At 34.9% G+C, this 24989-nt stretch overlaps 1 long non-coding RNA gene and 1 pseudogene across 1 annotated transcript; one reads left to right on the top strand and one right to left on the bottom strand.

Moving 5' to 3' along the window:
- The first annotated feature begins 1825 nt into the window (after positions 1–1825).
- LOC128191824 (uncharacterized) lies at positions 1826–5293 on the top strand. The gene is made up of 3 exons (XR_008244464.1): positions 1826–2106; positions 3079–3362; positions 4080–5293. It is a non-coding gene; the product is annotated as an uncharacterized LOC128191824 (long non-coding RNA).
- A 6347-nt stretch (positions 5294–11640) lies between these two features.
- Positions 11641–24989, bottom strand: part of LOC128191819 (ATP-binding cassette sub-family C member 4-like) — a 32408-nt pseudogene continuing 19059 nt past the window's right edge.

The following is a 24989-nucleotide window of genomic DNA, read 5'->3' as shown; positions in this document are numbered from 1 at the left end:
ACTTATCAGATGCATGTTTACCTTAAATCAATACCGTTATTAAAATACTGTAACATTTTAATTTCAATTTGCGACCTTCATGCACGGATCTAAGGGGGAGAGGACTCCAACTCCATCTCCTTGAAAATCTAATGTTATTAATTTTGTATAGTTGAATTCCTAAAAATATGCCTCGGGACCCCCCCCCCCCCCTCCCCCCGGCAAACACAAGTATCCCATTTTTAGAAAAAAACAACCCTATGGATCTGCACAGGTTGTTGAAAATACATTCTCAAAAGTTCACTTCTGTCGAAGATGGCATTTTATACAGCTAAAATTATCTTAAAACCATAGACACTCAACACACATAAAATTGCGAAGGCGAAACAGCATGCAATGATGCGTAGGCGGATGGGGCGATAGTAGTATCGCTCCTTTGCCTTTGCAACTTTGCACTTTCGCCCTCGCATCGTCGGGCTCCGCCATAGCATCATCGCAATTTCACTCCTTTGGGGAAAAATAGGTACTGGAGATAAGGCACCCTTTGTCGCTGACATTAAGGGTATATAATTTGGCGTCTTTTGTTGCTGATTAATAAAGGCACCACTGTATGGAAAGTGTTAATCGAAAATGCAGTTGATTTGGACCACTGGCTAAACTTTTGTCGGGTTGATTAATTGCATGAAACTATTTTGGCAGAGCTGTTTTTATTTTTAAAGTTTATGGGTTTTTTTTCATTTTCATTTCAGTCATTTATGACAGGCGTTAATCATCAGTCTGATTGTTAATGTTTAAATATTTATCCAGTAAAGTAAACTTTGGAAAGGTGTTTATTGTTACATAAACCAAGAATATATACGAAGCATTCAAATTAAATTCGATCACAGGTTTTTTCTATACCTTGAGAATTACACCAACTATATACCTACCCTCGTTTTTGAAAACTAATTCATGTTTGCGTTGTAATTTTTTAAAGACTACCCTTTGTTGTCACGACGGCTATACCATTTTCAGGTAGATCTCATGTATTGTGCATTATACAATTGATAATCAACACTAGATTTTATGTAAGTATATTGAATTTTATATTCAAAACGCTTCTATTTTATTTATACAAAGACGTCATTATGCATAAGTCGGTTTCAGGTACAGTATTTATAATAAAACGTTACAACACAGTTTCAGGAACATTGTGATTGTAAAGCGTTTTGTTGTTTTTGTTATGGATTTTTAGCTCGCCTGAACCAATTATCTTGATTTCAATATCTTTACTTTTTAAAAATGTGTCTGTGCTCCATATTTTGTCATAGTCAAGATAAGGAATAATGGAAACTAACCGATTTTAATCAAGAAACACGTGGAAAAATGACCCACTGTATATTCAAAATATAATTTTGGATCCCAATAATTGAACGTTTTAAAAAAAATAATATATGTCCGTGTATTTGTGGCGAATGTCCCATGTAGCATTTAAACAGTACACTTTGTTGTGACTAATTGGCTCAGAGGTTATAGCACCAGCAATTTGTTCACCTTATTGAATTAGGGCTCGATACCACCAAACCTTCAGGTTTTTTCCTAATCGTTTGTTAAAATATTCAAAATTAAACATAGTTTAACTGTCCTTTTGCTAACTGGAATTAAAACATGAGGAAATAGATGTTTTTTAAATGAAAAATTCTTTTTATGTATTCTTTTTAGGCGGAAGCGCCTATTGCAATTGCTTTCATGACCTTCAACGTCATAGGTCAAATTCCTGCCCTTTTTCATGGTAAACTATCGGATGTTATTTAAACTAAGGGCACACAACTCTATACCCCCCCCCCCCCCCCCACTGTTCGACCCCGGTTTAAACATCGTTTCTGACAATAGAACTGTAGTATATCTCTAAATTTTTACTTCATCGTTTTTAGTTATCCATTGAAAATGCCTATAGCAAAGATAGCAAGTGGTAGATTTACGTTTTTGATAGTACAGGAACGAACGATAACTCTTGCGATGGTATGCGACATAAACAAAGGATAAGCACGGAGTCTGATGCCTGTAGATGAAATTCCAAGGGAAAAAATAGTTCAATTTGAAATTGCGTGTTTATGAGTACAGAAGGAAAAATTGATAGGGAAACAGGTAATGAATGCTTTTTTTAAAAAAAAAAAAACAAGGGTGTGTATAAATCTATTTAAAAAAAAAGATTATTAGAATGATACAATGCCTATAAATTATTTGTAAACATACCAACATTTCGCGTAGTAATCTCAGACAATACTGCATTACGTTATACAGTGTAAAAATTTTTGTCATCAAACCCACGTTGAGAACAACTGGTGACTGTCATAGATGTCATCGATAATTCTGAAATGTTGGTCTTTTGTTATGAATACTGTAGTGTACAAGGCGAGGCCTTCAGGATATCTTTAAAGAATAAAATTTAGCACAAAGGAATCGCATATAAAGGAAGATAACATTTCGTTTTTTTTAACCTTTAATTTTTTGTGACATCTTTGCAGATCTATATGTTCATATGGTGATTTTATAATTTGTTACGAACTGCACTGTATCATATAGGGTTTATTCATTCTGCTTACAAAAATTACAATATTCAGCTTGGTTTAAAAATGACTCATGAATAATGCAAATGAATTTTCTCTAAAAATATCTCAAATATAGCTTTTAAGTATCATACAAGATACAATTCATTGGTTGATATAATGAATATTCCAGATAGGCTATTATAATTGCAAAGATATTTATTGAACATTTTAAAAAAAATTAATATGATTTTTCCTTTTACCTACTGTATTTACTTGTATCTCAGAATAACCTTATCATTACTCTATAATGAAAGTGACTAAAATTTCCTATGGAAATTTCTCTACATCATAATTTATATGATAATTTTGATGACTGCATCTTTTGTTTTTAAATTTTAAAATTTCCAATTCATGCGAACTTGGACTATATACCAGTATATCTTTGATCTACCATGTTCATGATTAATTGCAATTCCAAAAAGACTCAAATATATACCTGACAGTGATTACTAGTATAGTTAATAACCTAACATATATCTATTTGTTCTATATGTATATGTTCTTTCAGATGAATGTCAAGAAACTGATTAACATTATCTGACAAGAGGAAACAATGAGAGCTCAACATCATTCTTCATCTCTGGTGAAGGGGGGAGTTGCTAAATTTGGGTGCACAGCTAAATTCAACCAAAACAAAGAAAAAGACGGATGCTATAAAAATGCGGTGTTGGCTTCCCAGTTCAGCACTTTTAAAGAGGGACAAACATTGCACGTTTGCAACTTCTAAATGAAAGCAGGGCATCTGAAATATGATGGAATTCTTATCTTAATTGCCTTAACGCCATTTTTAAGGTTGGTAAATACAACTAAATGTAAATACGATATTCCCCGTGGTTTTCTTGTTTAAGTATGAACTAATTTTACCCATGCTCGGTAGGAGAGGGGGTATATTGTTTTACCCTTGTGTGTCTGTTTGTCTATAACACAAATTTTGTCAAAGATATCTCAGCAACAATTGCAGATGCTTGAAATTTTAACTCAGTCTTTGTTAAGGTATGCCATTCGGTAGGATTGATTTTTCAAAATATTTGATGTCAACTTCCCATAACATGTAATGTTAACTATGCTTTTTTGTATACACATCAAAGCAGGGGTATCACTAGTGAGCATTGACTCAGATACCTTGTTGTCATATCTTTAATAATATAGTAAATATTCTTGTACTAAATGCAATTAAAAACTGAAGAATTTTGGAGAGAAAAAAATTAAACTTTCAATTACAGTTCAATCATTATATTTTCCATTACTTGTATGTAATATACCAAAATAACCTTACAATTATTGATAATTCATATTGTGTGATCTTCTTACATATCTCATCCTTTATTTGCAAAATACGATGTATACTTTTGAAAATAAATTATTTAAGGTAAAACACATATAAATTCAAAATATTTTATAGATTAATTTTTTTTAAATGCATGTTTTCTTTATTGGAGGTCAAGTATATTGTAATGAAATATTGCTTGATAACATATCCATTATTCATTTTTCATCAACACATTTTAGAATATCCTGCTGAAAAAGACAGTTTTCATTGGTATAATGGATGCAAGACAACACTAGTGAATTGAAATTGTTGTTACCACAAATGGCACACTCCAGGATAACATGCTTTCCAAAAACACCATTACGGCATGCAGCCATAAAGGGATTCTTTGAAAGTCTATGTTCTGTAATGGTGGAAGTTCTCTTGAAGATTTCATTAGTATTAAAATAAAAACTTAAAAGTTAAAAGTTCAAATGTCTTCAATACTAGAGACCTGTGATTTGACAGTACAACAAGGAGCAATTGTAAAGGACACATAATTTGTACATTATTGAATATCAATATATAGTTATCCATAAATTACTGGGCTTTTACATTGTATTGTTACAGTAATTCTCAGCATTTGCATATATGTTTGATCTTTGTAAAATATGTTCGGTATACAGTACAGTAAGTAAATACATTCTTTCTAAGTTTTAAACATTTGTCAACAAAATATATGAACTGCAATCTGAGGATCAATTAGAGGTCTGCAATTCTCCACATAAAAATGACTTTGAAATCATCCTGTTACTGTTAAACTTGAGAATATATAAGGAAAAAATCAAAATCTCTTTATTGAATACCTTTTTTACAACACATTGTCCAGATATTTTGTGTATTATTCTATGAAGCTAATTTCTCAATGGCTATTGCTTCTCAGGTAAGCAAAGTGACACACATACTACTTGATTCTGTAAAATACTGTAATCAAGGGATGTACAAATGTAACTTCTGCATTTTTGTGAAACATTATTGTAACGAATAAAATACTACAGTTTCAGAAGTTCAGTTTACTTAATTCTAATTCTATAATATTCTTTCATCATTTTGATATCAAAATGAACATTTTTAATAAATCGGCATAATAAATGAAAATGTATTCCTGTAATTTCAGCTTGCATATAAGTATCAACTGTTATACGAATGTACTTCACAAAACAAATGTTTTGATGTTTAAATTGCTCTTCTCATTGAATCTTTATTTAAGGCATGATCCAGACTAATCTGGTGCAGTAACAGAGTATTTCCACATTTACTACATGTATATACCTTAATTGACGTATTAGAATAGTGTTTTATGTTATCAAACTAATTCTTAAAAAGAAAATAGTTATAATAACACTATGACATTGACAACTTGCAATCATGCTTCCGCCTATCAGTTCTTTCAGTACTTTGATTATTTAATTGTTCTCCAGTTGGGGTAGCCAATTAAAAAATCACGACAAATAAATAAAATGTTTATAACTATTAGAGTTAAACCATTCATAATATTCATATTTGATTTGTGGTACTTTTTAACATAAATAGCGATAATGTATATATAATAATGTAGATGATAACTGTACGTTCATTTATAGCTAAAACATAACTTAAATTTAATTAGATTATGATTGCAGTAACAGTGATGCAAAGTGTTGCTTAAGTAGAATCGTTGCAATAGGTGCAGCTGGAAATATTCTTTACATTGTATTATATAACTCTCACGACAGCCGTCGTGACTGTTCTGTCAAACACAACAAGATTCGATTTCTATTTACAATTTTTATATAAAATAAAACCAAACAAATATACATAATTTATACATAACATGAACAATAACATGTTTTCTGGTGTCCCATGTCTCCATTACAGGCATGTAGAATAGAAGTAGATGCCATCCAGTGAGTAGACGGACGATATGGGTAGATATGGCATGGCGTGAGACAGTGGCGGACAGGTATAACCATGGCGATGGACTGCCATAAACTGGATAGGGACCTTATTAAATTAAACAAATTAACATATTTTGAGTTACATGGTTAATATACCTTACATAAACATAGGCTAAGTCGCACGGACTTAAATATAACATTATGGCAACAACAGCACGCCATACAACAGCACGAAACCACAGCGAATACGAACACTGAATAGCGTTAAGAGTATCACACTTCTCAACAAAGAAAAACCACGTCAAAACGATATACAAATACTCCGTACTACACGGACAATATACAAGTACACCGTACTACACGGCAAAAATACAAGTATATCATGCATTTATATCCCAATATAAAGCACACACACTCGACACGTGACCACACAGGAACACGCGCGAGCAAGCACCTATGTTTAACAGTTCTACCTCGTAAAACCAGTATATCAAAAAGTAACAAAAAATACTTAATATAAATTTCACAGTAATGTAAAAAGACTGAGCCGTAGTTAAATTACAAAAGTATAAAATAGTTTAACTTACCCCTAATAGGAGAAAGGGTTACTCAAAACCTTAGCTGCTCATACCTGTCATGAAGAAAACGTGGCCACTGTCTGCCAGGTCTGCAATGCGGTAGTTTAAATAAGGTAATCAAACAATAGAAAAGAACTGACTAATACGTACTGTAGCTGACACTTTGTCTGGAAGTGGTCGAAGTTCCTCATTTCCTGCAATATGCCCAAGACACTCAAGACTTTTATATCCTATATAACACTTGCTAGGTTTAACAGTAAGGTTCGCAGCACGAAGTCTCTGTAAAAAGTCGTACGAGTAAAAACAATGACATCGTAAATAAAGTTATCAACACATTGCATCCCTTCAAGAAGTTTTCTCATAAGGCGACTAAAACTAGCAGACGGATTGACTAACCCAAACGGCATCACTGAAAATTGGTACAAACCCATCGGAGTCTGGAACGCTGTGATCTCCTTCGAAGATTGCCCCAACGGTAACTGCCAGTAGTCCTTAGAAAGATCGAATTTAGACACATATCTACAACCTGACAATTGAACAAAAATGTCCTCAGCGTTAGGGATTGTTTCAGCATCAAAAACAGTGATTTTATTGATTGCACGAAAGTCAATACAGAATCTGTTAGTCCCGTCCTTCTTCTTCACAATAACTATGGGTGAACAATATGGACTTGACGACGGTTCAATTACGCCTGCTTCTATCATCTTCCGCACTTCTTCACACACGGTATCCCGGGAAACGAACGGAAGTGGATATGGTTTCGTACGAACTGGTTCATTTTTCGTCAACTTGATGTCGTGGAATCCCAAAGTCGTCACACCAGAAACATCTGATAAAACATCTTCAAAATCGACACCATCGTCTTCGTCGTCAGCAAGATCTACGACTGCAACTCCTGCAATTCCTAAAACACCTGCATCATTCTCATTGTCTCTATCAACGTATAATTTCAACATGTTTTCTCTGTCAATGTATAATTTCAACATGTTTGCATGAAATGTTTAAGTTTTAACGTCCATGTAAATTCTGTAATCTACTTTACCAAATGTTTCAAGTATCTCATACGGACCTCTCCATTGCAATAAAAGTTTATTGCTTGATGTCGGCAACAAGACTAGTACATTTTCACCCACTTTCATATCTCTCTTCTTCGCACGTTTGTTGTAGTTGACGCGGTACCGTTTCGTTGCCTTTTTCAGGTTGCGTTGCCTTTTTCAGGTTCTCCTTGGCCATTGTGCACGTTGACTCGAGCCGCTCTTTGAGATCTACAATGTATTGATAAGTAGTATGAACTTCAGGATCATTTACCTCTTTAGTCCAGAGTTCACGCAAAATTCTCATCGGTCCTCTCACAGTTCACCATACACAAGTTCAAATTGCGTGAAACTTAAACTTTCTTTAGTAGCGTCACAGTAGGCGAATAAAGCTGCTGATAGATACTTGTCCCAATCCTTCGGTCGCTCTGCACATAAACGGCGTAGAATCTATTTCAGCGTCCCATTGAAGCGTTCAACAAGACCATTGCACATCGGGTGGTAAGGTGTTGTCGTAAGCTGCCTAAAGGAAAGAAGGCGACTCTGCCATCAGCTCTGACGTAAATTGCGTACCCTGGTCCGTAAGCATTTCTTTCGGAACTCCAATTCTACAAAATATATCAATCAAAGCTTCAGCAACTTTCTCTGTCTCTATACCTTTCAGTGCTACAGCTTTCGGATAACGAGTAGCAAAGTCCACCAGCGTCAAAATATAGCGATTGCCCAGGTCCGTAGCTGGTTGATCGGTCCTATCAAGTCCACTGCTACACGTTGAAAAGGGACGTCGATAAGTAAGCCGCATTTCACCTAGAGGAACCTTTGTTGTCCTTCCTTTGGGAGTCGTTCTCTGACAAATGTCACACGATCTGCAATAACGACGCACATCAGCCTGCACCCCAGGCCAATAGAATTCAGACATAACTTTATATGCTGTCCTACTTGAGCCTAAATGTCCAGTCGTGTGCAAGAGACATTACTTTGTTTCTCAAAGGTTTTGATACGATAAGTTGAGACATTTTCTTATTATTTTCAACTGTATGTGTTTGAAAAGGTCAATAAAGAATGCCGTTTTTCCGGAAGAATCGGACTTTGCTGCTTTCGTCTGCAGGTTGTTCAGCTAGCTGCCTTATCTTGTGCAATGATTCATCTTCTCCTTGATCTCTGATGACGTCATCTGGACTAAACGAAAGTTCTGGACCAATTTTGTCAGGTATATGAAGAGGTCTGTCCTTCTTACCATCCCGCTTCTCTGCTGACGCGTCATCACCGCATAAACCTGACTCGGCTTCCAGTTTTGATCTGGATCAGATTGGTCTCTGGCTTTTGGGATGTTTCCTATTATAAGCTCAAATAGAGGATTTTTCAAACACCAAGCATCAACTTCACCCACAAAATATGGCGTATCAATACTCACACGAACTATCGGTGCCTCAATCTGCGATCCATCTGCAAGGATGCAAAGCCGCTTGTTCCCTGTCAGTTGCTCCTCTGGAACTAACGCTTGATGCACAACAACCCCATTACACCCAGTGTCTCTCAACACTTTCACAAAATGTTCATTAAGTATACCATCACTTGTAGGCAAGCTACCTACTGATGCACTAGCGTTACAAGAAGTGTTCAGTATACTAAAATTGTTTGCTGCGGATACGGATGATATAGTAGTTACTGTAGTAAATGCAGCGCACTTGCCTTGATTACTGCTATCCGAAGATCCTTTTCCGTCGACTGCCATCCCAACAGAGTGTCGTCCCTTTGAACACTGATATGAGAAGTGGCCTGGTTTTCGACACTTGTAGCAAGTAATATCTATCCTTGCTTTGGGTGGTTGGTCTTTGGGTTTCCCTGCAGTTTCCATCTGATCTCGCTGAACCTGAGTTTTAGGTCGGCTAGAATTCTGAGGATCAACTGATGTGTCCTTTCTGCTAGAATTAACTAATGTTTGAATGTTAGCACACCTTGCCTCCTTGTATTGATCAGCCAAAGCACACATATCTTGAATATTATTGGGAATTCGTTCTTTAAGAAACAAAATTAAGTCTTTGTTGCATACTGATAGAAATTGATAACGAAGTACTAAGTGATATAGTCCTTGAAAAGTCTTGTTCACTTTCTCAATTTTTATCCATCTGTCGAGATAGCTCGCTAATCTAACAGAAATCTGTGTAAATTTCTAACCTCTCTCTGGGCGACATCTGCGAAACTGCTGTCTAAACCCATCCTCAGTCTTTTCGAAACGTTTAAGCAGAGCTGCCTTCAGGGTTGCATAGTCTAGGGCCCTCTCTTGTGGCAGAAGAGAGTATGTGTCCAACACTCTTCCCCGTAACAACACACTAAGGTTTACCGCCCACGTTTCGCCGTTCCACTTCTGTGCTGTAGCATAACGCTCAAAACGACGTAAATATGAATCAATATCATCTTTTGTTTTTTCAAAGAAAGGCATTTTAGCAAAAGCATTACTAGACATATCAGCTTTAATTTCTTGTAACTGTTGTTCAAGCTTAAGTAACGTCTCTTTGTACTTACTTACCGTATAGATATCGCCGGAACTTTTGCACTGACCATACTATTGCCAAGCACTCTTTCTCTATCGTGGAGTAGTTGACTTGCCCTTTGGTAAGTTTCTTGCTGGCATACGCGATTGGCTTTTTACACCATCCTCGTACTGAAGGAACACTGCGCCAACTCCCAAATCAGAAGCGTCTGTCTGTAAAATAAACGTTTCATTCAAATTTGGCAATATCAAATCAGGCGTTACCATAAGCACCGATTTGAGGGCTGTAAAAGCGTTCTCCTGTCTTCACCTAACACCACCTTGTTTGATAGGCCCTTCTTGGTAAGATCTGTCAGTGGTGCTGCCACAGCAGAAAAGTTTGGTATGAACTTGTGATAGAATCCTGCCAGACCGAGAAAGGAACGTACTTGCTTCTTTGTAGAAGGGCTTGCGAAATTTGAAATAGCTGACACCGTGTCCAGAGAGGTACACTACGGGTATAAAAAAATAGTTACACAGGAGCTTTAAGAGGGTGCCTACAGAATACTTATGCGTAAAAATATAATACAGGTAGATACTGATTTGTGACAATAACACAAATACCCAAATCAAACATTTCCTATCAACTCAACTTGACTATGACAAAACGCGAATCAAGCATCGCATGAACACCAACTATGAGAGGCCATGAATTCAAACTCTACAATTACTTACTCTGCTTTATCATTGTTTCAATTAACAACGATTCGTTGTTGGTTATCAATACCCAAATCATTTATACGTAAATGTTAAAATCATCATAATATCATAAAAAAATAATGAAAGTTCGTTTATTTTTTAGACGGATGGGACAAAAAGTTGTAGCAATCGCAAAAAACTTTTGCAAACAAAATAAAGCAACACTGTACATTTTAGTTTTGTTATGCTTTTCGGAAAAATTGAGTAACAAGATTTTACACAATAACCCAAAATTAACTTTTCTGATATATTTAATCTTTCTTATCCCCTTTGAAGTTCTGCATTTCAAACATACACAAGAGTACCCAAATCAAATATAGCTAGTGATCCAAATCAACCAAATTTTTGATAAGCACTTTCCAAAAAGTGAGCGCCTTTTATTGCTGACATTAAAGGTAGATGATTAGGCACATTTTGTTACCGACTTTAAGCAGATTTTGTTGCTGATTTAAGGGGTTGATGATCTGGCATCCTTTGTTGCTAACTTTAAGGTAAGTTGATTGGGCGCCTTTTGTTGCTAACGTTTAGGGTAGAAATATGTATATGACATTGGGCAGCTATTGTCGCTTACTTTTGGGGTAGAGTTAAATACAGGAGATTTGTCGCCTTTTGTTAATGATATTGTCGCCTCACATAGAGTTAATATCAAATCATGACATTTGGCAACTATTTTTGCTTACTTTTGTGGTAGAGTTAAATGCAGGAGATATGGCACCTTTTGTCACTGACATTGTCGACTCATACCAGGTATTGTCAAAGGGGGATGGTCACAATTGTGGTCAATTTCATTCATCATTTTTACTGCTTATAATGCTCAAGTTATGCATTTTTATTGATCAACAAAAATGTGAGGGTCAATCGTAAAGTTATAAACAATATACATAGCTTATAATTCTTGCTATGCAGACAAGGCTTGTGCCATGTTTTATTTTACATTTATTCAACATATCAGTTAAGTTCTTTTCAAACTGATTTTTCTATGTTGTACATAGCGTTTGTCACAATTATCTCTGGTCTAAGCCTGGAAATTAAAAATGTAAACAAAAATACGACAAAGAATTAAAAGTTGCTTTTATAAATCAACGACTGACACTCAAATTTTGTTTGACTAATGTAGATTCCTTATTTTACACGATTCAACTGTTTTCCATCAAATTGCACGAATATAAAATGGTAAATTCCGGCCGACTTTTCATCTTATTTTCATGTAGTTTACAAGTCCGGAAAATACAAGCTTGATGTGCTTTTTGCAATTTTACGCTGATTTCAATTCATTGCGTTAAATTAGGAATCTACAGTATTAGAAATGCTTTTCTTAAGCATTGTAAACATTAAAAAGAATAGAGTGGTTGACTTGAATCGTGACCATGACCCGTTTAAAAGTATACTGAACTAAGGGCTTATAACAATAGACTGTGGGATCTTTGTTTTTGTCTTGGTGCAAGCTACAACATTGTCCTCAAGGTACGTAGGAAATGGAAATAAAAGATAACAAATGCAACAAATTTACTGAATTCATCACTTTATTTTGATAAAAACTATTAAAAGAGCTCTATAAAAACATATACCAGGACCTCTCTTTGTGGTAATTTAAAGCTAATGTCTGTAAAATCTTTGCCTGGGCTTTTCCAGTCTGTTGGACCAGATTTCTGAAGAATCCATCCTCTATTTGTAGAAGTCGATGTGGTGTATCAAATTCAACAAGTTTTCCCTGGTTTAAAACCTAGAATAAAGACACATGCAGGCATTTTAAAATCAGTTATATCCAAACCGAATGTTATTTATATCAAATCACGCGGGTATGATAAGGCAACTTTCAGCGATCAAATTCCTTTAATTGATATGACGTCACAATAAGCAGCATGATGTCATATTTAACCCAGAACTTTTCGATTTTAACTTTATCTCTGGTTTAAATTATAAAAACTACAGGCATAAAATATCACTATAAACTCTTCTAACTGAATATATCTCCGATTTCTCTGTATTACGTATAATTATCATTGATGACGTCACAAGCATGTTTAATAGAGAGGATCATGTCGGGAGACAAATCATCGGAATGCAGTGTAAACAATGCCGAAATAAGACGTATTAAATACAGATACCTAAGATTTAGATGAGTGTCAGTTAGGATATAATCAGGATAATAAAGGCATGGATATTTTGTTTAATCAGCGAGTGTTATAAGGTGAGCAGATCGACATTTATATTGCTTGACCAGCCTATCTTCTGTCAGTGTGTAGAAAAAAGGCAAAAGTGTAACACTACCCCGGATATTATGAAAGATGACATTGGTAAATATCAACGGTATATGACCTAAACTACTTGAAAAGTGCTGCTAGAATCCTGTGCTTCGTTGTTTTAAATGAAATATACATAGTATTTTCAATGAAATTATAGAAGTTGAGAGGGTTTCCGATAAATATTGACAATATTTATTTTATGCGATTAACAAAAGGATTCTAGCAGTAATACTAATAAATATGAACTACTTGCCAATCGAATTATTGTAGCAAACATTCAAATGAACTTCGGGGTAGTGTTACACTTTTTGATTTTTTGATAAGGTAAAAACGTGATCTATTTTTAACTGTCACGTGATACCATGGCATGGCAGCTTCAAAGATCTAGTCTATTCCGAAGTAGAAAAATTCCATCTTGGTGAACACATTCACTTGGTATATATATTCCGCACAGTTTGCATAAAAATAAACCGTTTTTTTAATTGATCATAATTTTGACGGTCATTAAACTCGGAGTTGCCTTAACTTACCCGCGCACTTTATCAAAATAGAGATGAAGTATATACTAAATTGTGCACACTAGTACTGCTAGGTCATTTTTTTAACATGTGATTGTGTGAAGGTATAAGGCAAAGATACTTACCATGACTCTACTGGAGTCCATAATGGTATGAATCCTGTGGGCAACTGTTAGGACCGTACAATTCTTGAACCGACTTCTAATTGTTTCCTTGATCAACATGTCAGTGCTGTCAAAATAACTCAACTACTGAATATAACATAATTCTAAGATTCAGTGTTTTGAACTCCTCTACGATTTCTATGACTTTTTTTATCTAAATGAATTTAAAGTTAATATAATGATATTGTGACCTACTTGTGACCCAAATATTTAGATTAGTATAGATGACCTACTTGTCACCCCCATAAGACTCCATGACCTACTTGACGTCCACATTGGCAGTGGCCTCGTCCAGCACCAGTATGTTGTTCTGTCGGAGGATGGCCCTGGCCAGACACACCAGCTGTCTCTGCCCCACACTCAGGTTCTGTCCGCTGTCAGACACCTCCATGTACAGACCCTCTCTCTCACTCTGAACTTTCAGCTTGAGCTGTACCTGTAATAGAATGCAAAGCAGCTTAGACTTAAAACATCTGTAAACACTAATTAAATTTCAATTTCAGACTTTAATTAGTGAGTGGAACACATTTAAAGAACTTTATACAATTTATAATTTGTTTTTTACAATTTCGCAACACACATCTACAAGTCTTACTGCTATGTTAGTACCTGTTCTAGTGCTATCCATAGCTGGTCATCTGTGTATTCCTCAAAAGGATCCAAATTCTTCCTTAAAGTACCACTGAATAAAACTGGATCCTTAAAACAAAACGTTTATCAATTCAGTTCCCATCATTCCATGGTCTAATGTAAGTTGAGAGAAACTGAATTCATGTGCTGGCATATTAAATTTTCCAACCAATTTCTTCGATTGGTATGTGACTTGTCAGGTTGGCCTTACCTGTGGAATGACAGATATTTTATTTCTGAGTTCGTGGAGGCCGATCTTTACCACATTGACATCGTCGATATAAATCTCCCCTGTAGGCTCAGCTAACCTCAGTAAAGCGGCCAGTAGAGAACTCTTCCCTGCTCCAGTCCTCCCCACAATCCCAATCTAAAAGGAAGACCCCGATATTATTTGAATCACCATGACAATGTTAATTTGATGAATTGTCAATATTATTGGTTTATAGGGATATTTATGATTTAGTAAAACTTGTAATGGATAAAGAATGTCTTTAATAATATGTTCGGGGTATTTAGACCTATTCATTGGTGAAAGGTACCAAAAAATCTCCAGAAACTAAGTCCCAATGGTTTTACAGTACCTAATAATCTAAACACGTCTTATTAGGTTATCAAAATATTATTCATGTATTTGCAAGTCCTGTGTAATTAAAATTAGACTTGAAAGTCTGCATATCTACGATACGCTATACAATACCCAAAAGCATATTGTACAGAGCCATCCCAGAGTGACCTTTCAAATAAACAATGATATCACCCACTCACTCACTCACTCAATCCTCTATGCACCATTAATTGCCTGAGGCAGCTACAAGGGATTTCCAACTGTCTACTCGAGGTGCTGTCTCCATGATCAGGCATCTGCTATTCAGGTCTTTTAGGGAAGATCGTCTCAACTTCTCCTTTGGCTGGTCTTTTTTTTCCTTTTCCCTGGGGTGTCCATCTAAGCTAAGGACGACCATGGGTAGTGAGTTGGAGGGCATGCGCAGAACATGACTAAGCCATCGCCAGCGTCTTGTTTGGATGATCTGTGATATTGTAGTCATCCTAAATCTTTTCAACCGTTCATTTGAGATGGTGTTTGGCCAAATCGTTAGATACTAGATGAAACCCCCCGCAAGCGCGGGAATTAACACTATACACATTAATTTAAATATGATACGATGCTTTATATGTTGAACCATAATTTTTTAAATGGATTTTTGAAATTCAACTATAGCTAACGGACATCATCTCACATGTGATGGTATACCAAAGGTGTGAGAAGTTTCCTGGTGCAGGCGTTTTGTAGTTTATTTTCAAAAAGTCTTATTTCATAAGTATAGATACGTCTGAGGGATTTTGTTTAAAAGACTTCGTTTTTCTTTCAAAAACTACAGATTTTCCATCACTGTATACCATATAGAAGGACACCAAGAACTTTCCTATTAAAGACCTTGATTTTGGTGTAGATGTTCAGTGTTGTGGATCTCAATTTAGGGTTCAGAATTGCAAAAGCTTGATTTGCCTTGCTGATTCTGGTGTCGATTTCTATGTTGCAGTCGCCAGTATAGTGAGTAAGCTACCCACGGAAGTAAACTCCTCAACATCCTGTGTTGGTTATGCTTTCAATAAATACTGGGTTACTGTTTGAAGTTTTTCTCATAAAACCGTTGTTTTTTTATTGCGACAATGAATTCGCTGCAGTCGAAATCTTGCATGTTCGGTATTTCGGATATTTGTTTCTTTATAACCGATAAACCTCGAGTCCTCGAGATGCTTCGTGTAGTAAATAGTCATGTCGAAGTGCATGTGTCGATTTTGAAGAGACCGCGAAACGATTTGAGATCAAGTTATTTATTTTATTTTTCCGTTTTAAATGTTAAAAAGGTTTGTAAAGGTGTTTTAGAAGTCTCGTAAAAATTTGAGTTAAAAGCAATATACAGGGTTTAGATTTTTTGGTGTTGTTAACAAAGCTCGATGCTTGTTAATGTTTCAATCAAATGTTTAAAAACTAGAAGTTTGGTCGGATATTTTACACACGATTTTCAGGAAAAAGTAAATTTCGCATAATAGAGACGATTGACCATTAGCTCTTGAGTTGAAAGAAATAAAGCTATTAAACTAATTTAAGACTTGATTATCGAAGCTAAAATCTAATTGGTTTAAATATTTATGTTTATTCATAATTGAAAGTTCTCTGTAAAATGACCTTGAATGGGTATTTTAGATCTTGTATAGCGTATCGGAGAGGAGCGGAATTACAAGTCTTATTTTAATTAGACTGTCTGTCAATCTGTCTCATTCATAATGGTTTTACATCTGATTTAACTCTGGGCTTACCTTCTCTCTGCTTTTGATAAGACAGGTTATATTGTGTAAGACGTGGTCAGTATCAGATGAGTACCGTAGTCCAACATTGACTAGTTTAATCTCCCCATTTTGAGGCCAGGAGGAAGGGGGCGGGAAATCAGAGACTTTGGAGGCCTCCTGTTCTAGCCTTGTAAATGACATGATTCTTTCCACAGAAGTAATCTATAATCAAAGCCATTTTAGAACTATTAAAAGTAGAAGTAACATTAGAGCAAAATTCTTCTCCTAAGACTAAAGAACTTCGGAAATACATGTACAGAAACAAGTAAATGGATCTAAATGGAATCCTACTTGTGTGTTTAGGACCGCAGACAACCTCATCATGCCCTCAAAAGGGTCAGCCATTGTTAGCAAATAGTTAAGAGCCATTCCAAACAACCCGCCGGACAATCCGATCACTGAAGTAAACAACAAATACGGATGCGGTTTATAGTGAGAAAAAATTCAATAATTCATTTTTACACAGTTTAAAAAACAATCAACATTTATATATCTGTTGATTTGTTTTTTTACTGTCAAAATCATGTTATTTCCCAAAGGAACTTACCTAAAATGACTAGATTTATTGATGCTGATTTCTTGGTATTAATCATATAACTGAGACCATTGTACATTATTTTACAGCATCCACTGCATACTATCTCATTGAGACCACTACTTACTATTTTACTGAGGAAACTTCTAATTATCCTTCTATCACTGGTTACCTTTTTACTAAGGCAACTTGTTATTATCTTTCTATCACTACTTACAATATAACAAAGACCACCATTTATAATCTTACTGAAACCACTGCCTACAATCTTGGTGGGGCCACTAAATGCTATTTTTCTGAGACAACTACTTACCAATCTTACTGAGACCACTACTTACTATCTTCCTGAGAACAATACTTATTATCTTACAGAACTACTTCTTAATTAATTAACGGGTTTTCTACTTATTATCTTACGGTCACCCCTACTTGCTATCTTTTTATTTACGTTCACCTCTTAATATCTCACTGAGACCACTTTTTAGTATCTTATTAAATTACTTATCATCTTACTGGGACCACTACTTAATATCTTACTGGGACCACTAATTACTTTCTCACGGACTCCACTTCTTACTAAAACCACTTCATACTATCTCATTTAGATCACTTTTTATTATTTCATTGAAACTGATACATACCATCTTTCTTTGACCATTTCTTTCTATCTTACTGAGAGAATTACTTAATGGCTTATTGGGACCACCTCAAACTATCTCCATGAGACCACTACTTACTATCTTATGAGACACTACTTACTATCTCACTAAGACCACCACTTACTATCTTACTAAAACCATTACTTTCTATCTTGGTGGGACCACTACTTTTTTTATCTTACTGGGACCACTACTTACCGTCCTACTGGGATCACTACTTACTATCTTACTTGGACCACGACTTATTATATATTATTATGCCTTCTGTCAGTTTGTCACTATATATTCAATACTCATCTATTTTCGCATAGTATCAAAGGATTTATATAGCGTAAGCATACTATGCCGAAATAGAGCACGGCAAATATTTTCAACGGGATTCGAACTCACGACGCTAAAATCATTCCAGCTTGAAGCCCAACACGTTACCGCTACGCTACATTCGCCGTTATTATATCTTACGGTATCTATATATATAAAACGTAGATATACACGACTGACATCAAGCAATTAAAATTATTCATTTTTTAAAAAACACTTCATTATTGGCGGTAATTCTAAAGTTTAATTTCTTATAAACTTTTGAACAAATTGATTGAACATTTTTCAAAGAAATTCTACATGAGAATCACAAAAACGCTTTTTTAAATGACGCTTGATAAAGAATGTACAAGAAAAAAATTCAAAGAGATTTCGTCTGCTAAACATTTCGAGTTTTCTCGGTAAGGCCAAACGTCTCTCATATCTTGAAAAGAACATAAACCTTTGTTGACTTTTTATTGTACAACAACTTGTTTATTAAATAAACAATCAAATCAATTGATTAATTTGAAAAAAACAAAACAAACGCCTGTTTTTCAAGCGATTATTTTTAGGGACTTGTCAACACTCGAACGTCACAGCTACTGATAACAAAGCACGTCAGTATATTCAACAGTCGGCATAATAATAACAATAGTGTTGTGTTGTGCATGTACTATGCCTAAATAGTAGTCAGGGTTTGATACATAGTGCACGAGCCTCCGGCTCGTGCACTATGTATCAAACCCTGACTACTATTTAGGCATAGTACATGCACAACACAACACTATTATATAAATAGGGACAACCTCTTACTTTCTTACTGGGACAACTACTTACTATCTTTGTGGGACCACTACTTACTACCTTTCTGTGACCACTTCTTACTATCTGAGACCACTACTTACTATCTGAGACAACTACTTACTATCTTACTGGGACCAATACATACTATCTTATTGGGACCACTACTTACTATCTTTGTGGGACGTCTGATTACTTTCTTCTTGAGACCATTACTTACTATCCCTAAGAACCAATGACAACAGGATGACAAGGATGAAGTAGATGTCGAGGAAGAAGAGAGAGCGCAGACTATACCAGCGGTTGGCAGACAGATACAGAAAGAAGGCGCCGGTGTGTCGGTCCTGGAATCTGTCAAAATCCTGCAGGAACTTCCGACTCATCCCCAGGGCTCGGATTTACTGGAGACCCACCAGAGTGTCAGAGATGTGGGAGAAGATAGGGCTCTTGGCTAAACAAAGAACGAAATGTGTGGATGATAAAGAATCAAATAATTTTTTTGTAAATTTTAGATGATCTGACATGTGTTCAATGAGAGATCTTAGTGGTTATTGTATTTGCTAGAGTAGATACATGTATACAAGTCCTGCTATATGCCTTGATTGAATAAATGCTTGTTATGGCTAATCTAGCATACGCTTCAATATCGAAAATTGCCATATAAAGGTTATTATCAGCTAAGACCTTGCACATAACCCTTTACTTGTAACACTTACTCATGGCCTCTAAGCGTTTCATATTTCTGGTGGTTGGTAACGAAAACCATCTAATTAGGTAAATCACTAAAACCAAGGGAGTCAAAGGTAACAGCAAGAATGGATTGATGATACAGGTTATACCAATTTGCAAGGCCAAGCGAACGATTATCTATGTTCAAATACAAAATTAAACAGACATTAAATATAATATTATAAATTAAAAGTTTAAAAATCAGTAGACTCATGGGCCTGAAAGGTTGCCTGAACAAACAAATAATGACTCAATGCATTTCTTCATTAACGAGACATATATTGAAACATGTAATTATTTGATGTAGTGAACTGTGACTGTAGATGTGTTTGTCTATCAGGTTTGCTGGGGTATTACATGTACATTTATTCATATTTGTATCTTTTCCTAACACTTCCTTATTTGAACTAATAGACATACTTCAAAAAAGATATATACCATTTGTGGTAGTTTTATTTTCCAGTGTATGGCATGTAAAACCTTGCAATATTTGATTTATTTCTATGTGTATTGAATATTTGTTTTATTTTCTATAACTTTGCAATTATATTTTTTATAATTTCAATTTATATTCTATAATTTCAATTTGTTTTCCATCATATTTCATTGTTTGTTTTAGATAATCTTCATTTGAAACGTATTAAGCTAATTGATTTCCTTTTACATTGTATGAACATTTATTTGTATTGTATGATATTATATTTGTATTCTTTCTCAGAAATGTTTTACAACGGTTTATTCCGAAAAATCTCTTTGGTCTGATGTTATTTTTCTAATACAATATATTCAAAATGGAAAATGCACAGGGTATTTTTGGTGGTTTACAAGAGATTAGCGGTCCTAGTTATTTTTGTCGACGTTAATTGTTATTGTTAATTTAATGGACTAAATAGTTATAGATATCATCATATACCAATCTGCATGTTGCATATGATTTGTGCACAAATTTTTCGCTTGGGGTAATTTTTTAATTAAACTATACAGCCTCTAATTAGCCGTTCTTATTCCAATATTATCATTTTTGAATCAATGCTTGTTAAATTAATAGTATATATCATGAACCAATCAAGTTTTAACGTAAATTCAAAAGGACACTACCACAATTATGAGTTACCTGACATATGTTATATTTTAAATATTGCCTAACAGAGAAAACGTTGTTCAAAAAAACATTTTGGTCTATTCGTAGCAGTAACTCCTGCTTAAATTGGTGTAATGAAAACGACATGTATCTTGATATCTAATTAACCTGTCAAACTTCATAAAAAAGCTAAGACAGATGACCTTGTGTAAACCATCTAAAGATATATGCATTACCTAGTATGATAAAGGATACATGTTAAACCAATGAAATCCTTCGTAATAAACCAAAATAAGCAATCCTTTAAGAAACAATAGGAATGAAATATTACGCAATGCAATTAAATAAGTATACAATACAATTGAAATATTTTACAATAGAAATGGAAATAAATCAATAAAAATAGAACTTATATGATACAAATAAAAAATTCAACAATACCATTGGATTGATACAAAAGGAAATAGAGAAAAATATACAATGCAAAAAGCAAATTATAGAATTGAAATAAAATTTACAGAATATTAGTAGAAAATCAAATAATTCAACTCGAATGAAAAAGATCGAACATTGCAACGTTTGGCATTCCTAACACTCAGGCTGGTTCTTTTATGTAATTTAAAAGTCCTAGTTCTAAAGATTATCGCCGTATGTATGATTAATATCTGGACATTGTAGTAGAATAAAGATATAAAAAGATTTTCAAAATTTCCCTCATATTTATTATAATGTTGAACATTGAGCCACTTTTTAACGAATGTTTTCAAAGACATATCACATTAGTATTACAGTTCTCAAGAAGATCTAAAACAAATATCTAAAAACCTACATCAAACTTCGAGCAAAACTGTCCAGGTTCTGAGCTATTGAGAATCAATAATATGTCAAGATGTCCGCTTAATAGTAAAACCATACATCATAACATTTTAGTTTACAAGAATAGTTTATTTTTTTCTATGGCTTTTGAGATTTCTTAAGATTTTTATCTACTAGTATATATTCCTATGTAAAAATTTGACCCCCATTGAGGCCACACCCTACCCTTGGGGATCAGGATTTGAACAAACTTGAATCTACCTCACCTAAGGATGCTTTTACATAAGTTACAGCTTTTCTGGCTCATTGGCTTTTAAAGTGATCTTAAAAGATTTTTCTCTATAAATATTTATGTAAAACTATACCCCCTATTGTGGTCCCACTGGGGATCAAGATTTGAACAAACTTGAATCTCCACTAATTTCTCTATCTCCCTTTGAAAAGGGCTTGGTCCTTAAATCTCACAACTTTGAAGCCGCTTTGCCTAAGGGTGCTTCGGTTGAAATTGGTTTAGTGGTTCTGGAGAAGATGCTGAAAATGTAAAAAAGTTTACGGGCAGATGGGTATCCAGACGGACAGACGGACGACAGACAGAATGTTATCAGAAAAGCTTACCTGAGCTTCAACTCATATGAGCTAAAACCATTTCATTATTCTTCTCACACAAGACCAACAGACTCAAATCCATCGATTGATGATGTCACGGCTTTGTTTTCTCCAAATGCAGATATTGTAATATTATATCTTAAAAAAAAAGAAAATGGAGTAAACACTTATATACCTCTAGAACCCTGTTTGTTAATTCAGGTATGATTGAATCTATCAACCCCAAATCTCTTGCAAATTTGTTCAATGTTCGACCTGAAGAAAAAAATAGTATGTAAGAGTCAAACATGAGAGCTGAGAATAAAACAAGACTGATGGAAAGACAGACAGAGATGTTGAAAACCTTCAAAAAGCAACTCCGAAAAATGCAGCTAGCAAATAAATTAAATTTATTGGGTTTTACATGTATTAAAACCATTTATTCGACCTCCAGGGATAAGACACAGAAAAACAATACATTTCATATTTATTTCCATACCCACAGGATTTGAGTCAAAGAAATGGGTCTTGGCCCCCATCACCACCCGAAACATGTTGTTGTGAAGTCTATTGCTGATGATGACTGACATTCTGAAATACACCAGGCTGAAGAGGCTGATTCCCACCACAAAGACAGACATGGCCACCAGGTACTGCTGCATCAGCTCATCTCCCTGGGTGATGATCAGAGACCCCTCAGGGGTAGAGTTGCTGGTCTGTAGAAGGGGTGTTATGTTGTACAATGTGTTTGATCCTAGTGTTTGGTTCAATGTATTGGCCACTGGATATAGTGGATACGATCCATTTTGTGCCTTAACGTTCAGAGAATCGGAGAGTTCAGCCCTTGAAAGATTTCGAAATAACAGATAACCCCATTAAAGAGAAATTATTTGGACCTATGTAGTTTATTCATACATAGCATAATCCAAATGCAAGAAATAATTTTCGCACTTCTTTCTTTCATTGTAGATTGACTGACAGTTTTACAACACCCACAGAAATAATAGATTAAATAATTGATAATAAGTTTTATATGCAAATTCAGTACAGATATATTTGCAAAAAGGTCGTTTACACATCACTTACCATTTAGCTAAATGCCAGTCTACATACCCATAAGCAGCCTGTAAATTTGTTTTAAAAAAATTAATCTTTGATGTTAGAAACTGAAACCTTTAAAAGGTACTCATAATTATGTTGAAGAAATTCCTGAACAGTATGAACATTCGTTGTTTTAAAATCCTGTTAACAAAGACATCATCAGTCTTGCTTTCTTCAAAAATCAAAAATCTAATTTATGTGTATATTTCCGTAAAATCCTTAAAAATGTGTGCAGAGATATCTTTGTTATTTATATGATTAATTTCTTTTCTTTGTCATCACATATAGTCATGGATGAACTAAAGGAAATTCAGAGTAGTATCAAAATAAGAGATGCTCAATTTGCAAGTATTTTGCATATCCCTATAATTATGTGTACAAAGGATTCAAACCCGCCACACACACACACACACAAACACCCACCCCCCACCCTCACCCCCCCCCCACACACACACTGCTAGAATGCCACACGCACTCTTGTTAGCTAATATAATTGACATAGGCTATCACAAGAAGGAACATGGTCAGTGGTAAGAACAGCCATGGCCGACCAGAGAGGTAGTAATCCTTGTAGAAATTCCAACCAACGTCCCCAGTCTCCGCAAATTCACCGTCATCAACCGCCTTAGTACTCTATAGAAAGAAAATTTATCCTCAGCTCAATGGTCTCAGATTTTTTTAGTTTCCAATGACATAAATGTTCCACACTAGTATGTAAATCAAATATCTTCCAGTTTGATAATCACATATTCTTAGGTCAGTTGCGAATTCCAGATCAGGAACCTACCTTTTCTCCCGTTACATTGACGGATTTTTCCTGACTTTCATCTTTTTCTTCAATATTTTTGTCATGTCTGGTAAGGATTGAGGAGAATTCTGTCCCCTGTTTAACGAGTTCATCATATGTTCCAACACTTACAACTCTACCCTACAACAACATATCGTAGTTTTTGGTATCCTTTGTATCAAACCAAAGTAAGAGAAACGTAACAAAATATGTGCGACTTCAAAGATAACTAACAGTAACCATTAACAGCGTTGGTCAGATTAAGAGGAACAAACCTCATTCAGAACAATTATTCTGTCAGCTGACCGTAGATACTGCAGCTGATGAGTCACCAAAATCCTGGTCTTCCCTCTTAACAACTCACAAATACATCTGAATAAAAAGACATGAGCATTTTATTACGTCTCTCTATCTCTCTCTCTTTCTCTCTCTCTCTCTCTTACCTCTGGAACAGGTGACTCCCCACCTCTGTGTCCACTGCCCCCAGGGGATCATCCAGTAGATACACATCTGCCTCTTTGTACACCGTCCTATAAATCAAAAAAGAATGAAGAGCATGGTCACCCTACATTTTTTATATCAAAATGAATTAAATTGGGTTTATATTTAGGTCAGAAATTTATCAATGTAAAATTTTCACCTGACATGTACAAACAATTATTAATCAAAGTACTGAAGAACTGACGGGAGTTGATTTTGTCGATGTTTATTTATTTCAAAATCAATGATATGTTATTTTGCATGACAAGTACATGTAGTTTCTAATTTGAATTACGCACATTTTTATAATATGAATTTTTGGACATTTTCGACAAGAATGTCGAGAAACCCCCATACGAATCATGTTAAATAATATTTAAAGATAAAATCAATTCAATCAAACTATGTATCAGTAATAGAAATATTTCTTGAAAAATGTATGGATCCAAGCATTATTGAACTCTAGTCTCGTTCAACCAAACGCTTGGCTGACACCGTAAATCTCCGACAAGGATATATGGAGACAGCCGAGCGTCAAGTTGAACGAGACTATATTGAACTCTGGCGTAGGAATACATACGACTACAAAAAATATCTAAATT

Source organism: Crassostrea angulata, chromosome 7, assembly GCF_025612915.1.
Source record: "Crassostrea angulata isolate pt1a10 chromosome 7, ASM2561291v2, whole genome shotgun sequence".
NCBI classification, from domain to species: Eukaryota; Metazoa; Mollusca; class Bivalvia; order Ostreida; family Ostreidae; genus Magallana; species Magallana angulata.
Note: the sequence above shows the minus strand (reverse complement) of the source record. Positions and strands in the feature narration are given on the sequence as shown.